Here is a 9,942-nt window from a genome sequence, read left to right as displayed (position 1 = left end):
ATAATTGTTATGCCATATTAGAAATTACTTTTTTCTTTCAAGCTGAAAGGGAAAAAAATTCCCCAATAGTGTTATAGCTATGAAGAACTGGGTGTTTTTAACATTTTTTGAGGGGACGAGACAAGTCTGTTTTCTTCACATTGAGAGCAGAGGGACTCACCAATTGAAGTGGGTTTGATTGATCTGCCTAAGACAAAAAACACATATTCTGACAAAGTGTTAATAAACTCTCTCTAGCAGTTGTAGGCTCTTTTCAAGATCTTACCGTTTGTTTTTGAAGTAATGAAATTTACAGAGAACTATTATAAGGTTCTAATTGAATTTCACAGAAGCAGCCCTGGTGTGACCCAAAATGGAGGAAAAAAACTCAGCTCACAAAACCCCACACGGTGAAGCAACTCTCTGCAGAATCATTGATTAAGAACATGAAGTGGAAAAGAGAGGCCCAACTCTCAAATAATTACCCTCGTTAATGAATACTTTTAAGATATGGTGTGTTGATGTTGATAACTTCTGTGGGACACAGGGAGACGATGAAAAAGATTGGCAGCTATAAAAGAGAAGTGTTTATTAAAACACCTTTTAAATAGCTGTAGGATATAATAAAAATACATCTTTAAAGGAACTTATTAAAATAGAGCCTAGATGGAATGGATAATTTCACCACCTGCAGCTTACACAAAACTTTCTTTGCTTTTGTGAAAGCTTTTACACACTTCACGCACTTCATGCTCTTTCCATCTTGGTGGGCTATGCTGAAAGAAGTTGATGACACGTATTCTAATGGGAAGGTTGTCATATCTCAGCAAACACTGATGAATTTAAAACATTTTCCTTCTCCAGATAGCCAGTCATCACAAGTGGGCACATCGACACCTGATCCTGTGGAAAATAAAATACTTTTACCTGCAAATTTATTAGTTTATAGGAAGCTCTTCATCCATTGTCTCTCGCTGTTCACAATAATCCAGTAGAGTATGGAAGGCAGGCAACAGGGTTGTTAATTTTCATACGGGTAAATTGAAGCTAAGAGATGAAAAGACTTGCACTAGGTCACACAGACTTACACAAGGTCATACCATAGATAAGTGGCAGAATAGGGATACAAACTCAGTATTTTAGTTACAAGGATATTAGTATATCACCTTATAGTGGTGTCATGACGGCCAGGTGAAATGATGTGCACAGCCCTTAAGGCCAGGTCTCGTCATATTAGTGCTTGGAGAATGTTAACTGTTACTATCACTACTGTTGTTATTTGATACTGACTCTTTGCATATGAAAAACACTATTCAAAACTCTACATATTTAATTGATGAGTTGTAGTATAAATAATGCCCTATGTAGGTAATGTAAGATGTGCTAGTATTTTGGGGTCTTTGGCAAAGAAATATGATAAATAACTAGCCCTCTTTCCATTTAAATCTCTGATATTTCAGTGGCTTTGTTAGCTCAAAATTGGGTACTTGAACAGAGAATGTTCTGTATATCTGTGCCAATGCCACCTAAAAATCCTCAAACATTTGACTTTTCTCAGGCTATTCTGTTTTGGATCTGCCATGGGTCAGGAGTTAATGTGGGTTTGAGGGTTTGGCGGAGGTGCACAACTTGACCGTTCCAGGATTATGGGATGAAGCAGCCACTGATTTGTAGTGGGTTGTCTCCCAGATAGTGTCTGGTGCTATTTGCTGTACTATGATTGTTCAGAATTCTGAGTCCTGGGAAAGAGGCTGATTTTTTTTTTTGGCGGGGGGTGTCTGGACGTGCAACTACGGTGTGAACTGAGCAACCATTTCGCAGTAAATGGTATGGATTATAGTGCTAAGCTGGTGCTTGCTTTGGAAATTGACCTGTGCTGAGCTGTGGAAGTATTCAACATGGGTGTACTCTGTTCCTAAAACACCAGGAGGCAATCTTCACTACTTAACTGGCACAGGTGATTACTATAAATAACAGATATAATTACTAAAATTAATTTACTATGGTTTATATTAGGTGGAGATAATATGACCAAAAAATTTCCATATTTATATTACGGTATATTAGGCAGTGACTCTACTATTTTTTATTAACAGATTTAACAATGAATGAATCCAGTGGCCAGATTTGCTTTTTTTTCCTAATATGTGACTATAATTTGAACAGCAGAATTCTGATGGTAGGGCCTATGAGACAGAGACATAAACTGCTACCAGGGCCCTGGAATCCTTAAAGGGAAGATCAGGAGAGAAGAACGTTTTCTCTACTCCTTTGGAAGGTGCAAGGAGAGTGACCCAGACCTCTGACCTTATCCATAGAAACAAAGAGAACAAAAGAAGGCAGGGATTCAGGTTTTTCCTCCTTTGATTTTATACAATTATATTGCCTTGACTGCCTGACCTCAAAATGAAATCCACGCTTTCCCCAGGGAGCATTGACAGGGCCAAAAAAAAAAAAAAATTGTCTGGGAGCTTCAGGCCTATCAACTCCAGATGGGATGAAGAAAAAAAGTGCTTGGGATTATATTTTACAGAAACAGGCATTACCTGACTGGCCAAGACAACTGTTTTAAAATCACTGTATTGCTGTAAGTCTTGGCATACATTTGCTTGTTTTAAAAAACTGGAAATACATATTTTTGAAAATAATAACTGAATATCTTTCGTCAAAAGTAGAATTTAATGTGTTAGCTGAGGAGCTTGCACTGCTAAACAAAATTAGTATTTCTCCTTCAAACAAAATTAGTATTTGATTTCCCTGTTAGAGGAGAAGATAGCATTTTTAGCTCTTCTCATACTTTAAAACATATTTTCTAACTCTATTAATGGATTCAGGTTTCAGAGGCATTATATAATTCATGGAGCTGGTGTAAACAGTAGGGATTTCCATATCTAGTATGGTTGAAGTGGTTCAGTCATGTCTCTGAAAAAAGTCATCCTGGCTCAGAAGTGTCTTCATAAAGATTTGATCCCAATCAAACACCTTTAATGAAAATCTTCCCCAAATTATCACATATCATCAACAAGTATTTATTTAGTGTCCATTTGAAAAATGAATCTGTGCCGGATAGTTTTCAAACAGGTTGAGCAGCTGTAGTTTGTATTGCCTGCTGGAAATTTACAGTAAATAAGAGCCTGGGGATAAAAGAAAAATATCCCCAAATGATTTTTATGGAAAGACAAGTGATACCTTAATTGGCAGTGTTATGATTAAATCTGAAATGCTGTGGCCTTTTAATTTTAAATGGCATATGCAGACTCAGGTGCCATAGACACATGGCTGAAAAGACAGTCTTGGATCCTCACATAAATGCTTGGGAGCCCCTTGCCTGCCTGTCATTTAAGGATGTGTGGCAAACAGAGCAGGAAAACCAAAAAGAGACCATGAAGTCTGCACATGCTAGTGACTCACAGGGTGTTTTTTCCATTAGATGTGGTGGGAATACTCAGGATAAGCATTTCTAAATAAAGATTTTAGCCATAGGGATGATGAATTGATGAAAGCAGGCTCTTAATCTACTCCTTTGTCCTCAAAGATATGTGGGCCTCAGATGACAAAAAGTCAGTTCTTATTCATCACCTCCCAACATGGCTGGTCTTGGTGATGGGTAAGCATGGCAGAATCAAAGTTTCATAGTACGTGAAATTTATAATTTTTGGAGTCCTCTTTAAGAGAAAGAATTTTGCATATATTCTTTCTGTAAAATTTAGAAAAATAGATGAATGTGTGAAAACATCGTAGGTCCTTTCCCAGGCTTTGGACAAAACAGGAGATACAGTGTGAACAGTGAGAAGATATGGTGGGAAGGACACGGAAATTCAAGCTTCATTAAAGGTTAAGCTCCCTCCATTTCTGGTGTACTTGGGGGGTTAAGGTAGGAAGACAATTCCTCTACTCTTTGATAGCCTAGGGTCCCAGGTTAAGTTGTTGGTTAATTCACTTAAGTGTGGTCTGCAAGGTTATGGCATGTCTGCACTATTGCCCAAGGCATCACTGTAGTATCAAAATTGGCTTATCCACAATTTGGGTTTTTTAGGTCTGCCTACTTAGTGCCCTCATGTCCTCTGTAGTATAAAACAGAATAGAACAAAGTGTTAGATGAGAAAGAAAATCCAAAAATAATGTTTACTTATTTAAGCTTAAAAAGTCTGGTAAATGAGAAGAAAAATACTCTTAAACATTTGGATATGAGAACATTGGAAACAGTCATAATGGGTTTTTGAAAACTCTCAAAGAAAATGCAAGGATAAAAAGGAATTGAAGTCAAAATCATTGGACTTTAATAATAAAAATACTTTTTAGTAAAATATCAAATGCAGTGTAGTTTGCATTTGTAAGACTGCAATTCTGGATGAGCTTTTATGATATAAAGATGAGTTGTACTGAATTGTAACTAGTGAGGTAAATCCTTATTTGGTCATCTTAGGGTATGAGTCTTGGAGAACAGGTTAGCTTTTACTTTGTTTTACTTTGTTTGCAATGATAATAGTGAAATTGAAATAAGATGGTTCAGCAAAAACCATTGGTACCCATCCATTGTTCTCTGTGAATTACCTATAGACTATGATCAGCTATCTGTAATTTGCTGGGATAAAAGTAAATTACATCTCTTTTAAAAATTCTTAGTTTCTTGCTGTATTTGTAGAATCTGAATAGGTACAGCTCAGTTTAGAGCTGAAAGATAGTTTTCACTTGTATATAGGTTTGCTTACCAAAAACAATGGTTGCAATAATATCATAGTGATTATAATGGTAGAGATTTATGGGATGAATATGTTAGATCTGTGAAGTGGGTACAATCTTTGGTTCCCTGTACAGATCACCATTACTAGGCTGGTGCACCCATCCCTACATGCTGTGGGTATTGACTACTTAGAGCTCATGGGTGCATTATTTTTTTGACTCTAGGCTGATAAGAATTTTATCAGAACCTCACCTCTGGTTGACACAACCTATGAAGTTCAATTCAGGTTCCCAAGCTCTCTGTGGAAGCAGTCTGAAGCTACATCACGGTCCAGCTTCTTCCCCTGCCCTGCCTGTTTTCTTTAGTTTCTCAAAAGCACTACCTCAGTAGATCACTTGCCCAAGAAAATCCATTTCAAGCTATGCTTCTAGGGAAACTGACCTGGGAGAAACTCAGAAAAGATAGAGTACATCAAGTGCTTTTATATTTCCACTCAAGATTTTGATGAATGGCAGTGAAAAAGTAAGAGAGAGGATAAAAGTAGGGGGTGCAATTCCATAATTTCAGTATTTAAAATGGCTGACAAGCAAGCAGCAAAGTGAAATTTTCAATTAAATATGCAATAATTTTCTATAGTTCTTGGCATCAAACCAGAACAATGCCCTTCTCCTAAGAAGTGAATCTTGCTAGTCATTATGAAACCAAGCTGTACATTCTGGCATGGTTTGACATTTGCCCCCTGGTCAGGGTCAGGCATTCTGTGATACCAGACAGCCAATTTCAAGCATTGCTGGAGTCACAAAATGAGCCATTCGTACGACAACAGAAGCCTTTGAAAAGGCAGGTGATGCAGGATGCTTGGGCTTCTCTTGGCAATTCTGCAGCAGGGCCAAAGCCAGATGCCAAGCTGTTTATCCGTCTGCTGTTGACTCCATTCTGAATTAGCTGAACAGGGCACAACACCTGTTGATTTAGGAACAGTTTTGAAATGAGTAAATGATCTTTTATGAAGGCCAGACATAAAGTCATGATACCAAGATCACTGATATTAATATTGCATTTTTGGTATTCAAAGGATCTTTCTCAGTATTGCAGAACAGCATGCAAGAGGCTTGGCAGCTGTGATTCATACCCTAAAAGGCCATTTTGGAGGCAAGCTTTGGAAGAACTTGCCGTGAGGTAGCAGATGTTTTCAAAAGATAGTCAAATTAACTTTTTCCCCCCATCTCCTATCTGAAAGTGAAATGACTCCATGAAATGAGCTATGTATCTGGAAGGTCGAGTGCCAGAAGAGAGATGCAGGAGATGAGGCTAGATAGAAATCAGGCAGGGCGATGAAGGACTCCATTAAGCATTTTGGAGCTTATGCTAAACTGAGAGTAAAGCCATTCAAGGGTTTAAGCATTGAAGCTATGATTATGCTTGCGTTTTAGTGAGTGAGCTTTCAGATAAACATTATCTCACTGGAACCTTAAAATAACTCTAACGTAAGAAGGCTTGGCATTATTCACTCCATTTCACATGAGGAAACTGAGGCTTAGTGACATTCAGTCACTTGCCTAAAGTCATACAACTCGGTGGTGCAGTGAAGACTGAGTCTCCCATTCTGATTCCACATCCTACCATAGAATGTTTATGAGTGGTCACAGTACAAATGAAACAAATGAGAAGTTCCAATCCAAGAGAGCAGACTACACACACATGCTCAACTGAAATTGATGAAAGAGGAGGATGCCATTATAAAAATAGATGAAGGAAGAGACAAGGTTGATGATACTGATGTTCCAGCTGTATTAAATTCTCACACAGAAACATCCACACTCTGTCAAGTGTGTAGGAAGGAAAACCATGTATATTTTTTTGCATTGGCAGTTGTCACACCCAGGTGCACACAGACCATAGAATATTTTCCTGAATCTTAGGAAGATGCCCACATCATTTTATAGAAGCAAATAAAAAGATAACATTTCTACTTTATTTCTAGACTGCTTCTCCTGGATCAACCTTCTATGTGAAATGTAAAGGTGTCCACAAGTGATGGGGAAGTTTTATTTTCAATCCAGTAGATTTCTGGTCCTTTGCCCTGTCTTCCTAAGGTTAACACTGCATAAAACATTTTGTCAGACTGTGGAGTGGGGATAGGTGGCTCTAGTCTCTGGACTAGGGAGAGATCAGACTCAAGCTGAGTGAATGGGGTAGATTTTTTTGGACTAGATACCTTAAGGTAGTGACCACACCTCCAGATGAATGCTCAGTGATTGGGCAGGCAAGTGTTGTATGGGATGCTGACTCTAGAGTTTTCACTTAACACTAAGTTCCTTAGCATATAGAGATGATCATCTTTTCCATATTGTGCATGTATAGAGCTATGCAGTATTAGTGGGCCATGAGCCTATCCCTGGAGACCTACTGTGGCCATCCATTTTTAATATTTCTTGGGGGAGAGTGCAACAACATCAGGAAACCACTGCCTTTGCAATTATTGCCTGGTGACCACATCAAAGGAATTTGCTTTGCCTACATAGTAGGGAAGTATTTGATGCAGGTATATTGAAGATCATTCTTTGATTTGTTATCCTGACATAATGTGCAGTCTATCATAATATGTCATTCAATTTTAGATTCGTAGGCTATGGCTTGAAATCAACCTTCACAATGTGAAGTAACAGAGGGAATGTACAGAACTATATCTAATTTTATAGTATTAAACATACAAATTATAGAAATAACATTAAAGGATATACTAAAATTGTCTCTTAATAGTAGGTTTATGGTAGTTTATATTTGCTTTTGTATATTTTTTCCTGGATTTTTTAAAAACTTGTGTAGTAAACATAAATATTTCTTTTGTAACCAGAAAAGTAAATATTATTTCAAAGACTAAAAAATACTATCAATCTCCATATCTCGTGGCAGCAAGTAGGGGCAGTGATTATTTTTCAGTTTTATACCTGGACAATGTGTTGTTATATGGATGAACTAAAATGTAAACAGGGTAAGGCACTCCTATGAGATTTCCCAAGCATTGCACTGCAGTATGTCTTCTGATTAATAGTGTAGTACACCTTCCTTCTTAATGATGTTCTTGATTTTTCTGGCATTCAAATATAGCATTTTTTGTTTGTGTTGTATCATTGAATTATTCTTTCCTTTATCTGGATCTAGAGTTTATTGCTTAAAAATGGTGTTCAGATCGGGGTGCCTGGGTGGCTCAGTCGGTTGAGCATCTAACTTCAGCTCAGGTCATGATCTCACAGTTAGTGGGTTTGAGCCCCACACAGGGCTCTGTGCTGACAGTTTGGAGCCTGGAGCCTGCTTTGGATCCTGTGTCTCCCTCTCCCTTTGCTCCTCCCCCACTCATGTTCTGTCTCTAGCTCTCAAAAATAAATAAACATTAAAAGTAAAAATTGAAAGAAATGGTGTTCATATGGAGAGATAGGCAGTCATGCTGCCATCTTTGTCTTATGAGAACAATGACCTTATTTCTAGGATAAGTTGAAAACAAATTAACCCCCTCAAGTAATGGAAGTAATGAAAATGTAGGAAACAGCCAATATTTTATTTTTTCCACTTCGTTATTGTCAATTATATTATTTACATGCACTCCTCAAAATTTCATGCAAGTATTAAGAATACGGATATGAAAGCTACATAACTATATAGAGAGAAGTTTATAATGTATTTAGTAGAAAAACGAAGGCTATAATTCTAATAAAGACTGGATTAGAGAGGTTGGATCACTAGTGATTTTAAATCTTATCTTCAGTATTTTTAAATGATAATATTACTCTTAAACTGAAAAAATGTTCTCCACAATTCGAAAAGTTAAATACATTATTACTGTTCTGAAATTTCCATGAACTATCTTTGTACAGTGGCAGTATCATAGTTAATGAGGTTTATCTGAGGCGTAATTATTGCTAATTAAAATTTCCATGAACCAAATTGGCCAAATCTAGAATATTTTGTGTAGGGGCAGCTCATTCAATTGAGTGTCAGAATCTCAATTTCTGTTAAGGTTATGATCCCACAGTTGTGGGATCGAGCCCTGTGTCAGACTCTGCTGAGCATGGGTCCTGCCTAGGATTCATTCTCTCTCTCTCTCTCTCTCTCTCTCTCTCTCTCTCTCTCTGTTTCTCTTTCTTTCTGTTCCCCCACCCCTGTCTCTCTCTAAGAGAAAAAGAAAAGGAAATATGTTGTGTAGATTAACCAGAAATAGCAATGGAAAGGAGAGGGTGGCTGATTTACCTTTGTCTTCTGCATACCACCCAAATACAGCTTCATGCTAGGGTTTGGCAAGACTCCAAGGATGATGCCTATAGCAAATTCCACAGTCAGCTCAGATAATGTAACATTCAGGATGTCAGAAAAGACAACATACTGAACACCTTTCCAAATTACGCAATTCCACTCATGTTCTCTAGCAAAATATTATATTATTCAAATTTCATCTTAGAGTAGTAGTTGGTTGCTTACTTAACACCCATTTTCCCCTCTTCCCTTCCTATAAGAAGTCTGTTTTAATGCAGCTCATTACTATAAGGAGTAGCTCACCTTTTGCCAAGCTCTAGGGGTGAAAATGGCTTATTGATTACGTTTATCAATGATTCGTGCAGATATGGGCTTTGATATAATTTGGGCTAAAGAGTATGAGGAAAGTTTGCTGAAGGCTTCTGGAAAAGTTGATCTTAGTATGAATGGAAAACTTGGAATCCAGGGAAATTATTTCTCCTCTTCTATATGTTGTCCTGAAAAAATGTAATGCCCAGACTGCTGCAGTGTGAGCAAGATGCCGAACTGTAAGAGAGTTTAGAGAAGTCTCTTAATTAAGTCAAATTTAAAGCCTACCCTACTTTAGTCTTTCAGGTAGGTGAGCCAGTAAATTCTTTAATATGTAAGCCAATTTAAGTTAATTTTTTTAACTCAGTGCTGAAGCCATCTTACCATAAATATCTGGCATTTTTAACTGTCTGAAGTATAAACTATAATTCTAAGAGCTAGATCAATATGAAATAAAGAATGGATTGTTACATTCTTATTATATCAATGCTAAAGAATATTTGCAGCCAGTTACATAAATTGGATTTGAATTGCCAAATTAAATAGTTTATTAATAATAATCCTATTTAGGGGTGCCTGGGTGGCTCAGTCGGTTGAGCATCTGACTTCAGCTCAGGTCATGATCTCGTGGTTTGTGAGCTTGAGCCCCGCGTCAGGCTCTGTGCTGACAGCTCAGATCCTGGAGCCTGCTTCAGATTCTTTGTCTTCCTCTCACTCTG

The 9,942-nt window shown here is 37.5% G+C and overlaps 1 pseudogene; it reads left to right on the top strand.

Annotated features, from left to right (window-relative positions):
* Window positions 1–8,526: 8,526 nt before the first annotated feature.
* Window positions 8,527–8,690, top strand: LOC124525292 (uncharacterized; annotated as a pseudogene).
* The last annotated feature ends 1,252 nt before the right edge of the window (window positions 8,691–9,942 follow it).

The sequence above is a fragment of the Lynx rufus genome, unplaced genomic scaffold (assembly GCF_022079265.1).
Source record: "Lynx rufus isolate CCGP_SWC_20201006 ecotype Redwood Valley unplaced genomic scaffold, mLynRuf1.p SCAF_4, whole genome shotgun sequence".
NCBI classification, from domain to species: Eukaryota; Metazoa; Chordata; class Mammalia; order Carnivora; family Felidae; genus Lynx; species Lynx rufus.
The sequence above is the reverse complement of the archived record's forward strand: the minus strand, read 5'-3'. Positions and strand labels throughout refer to the sequence as shown.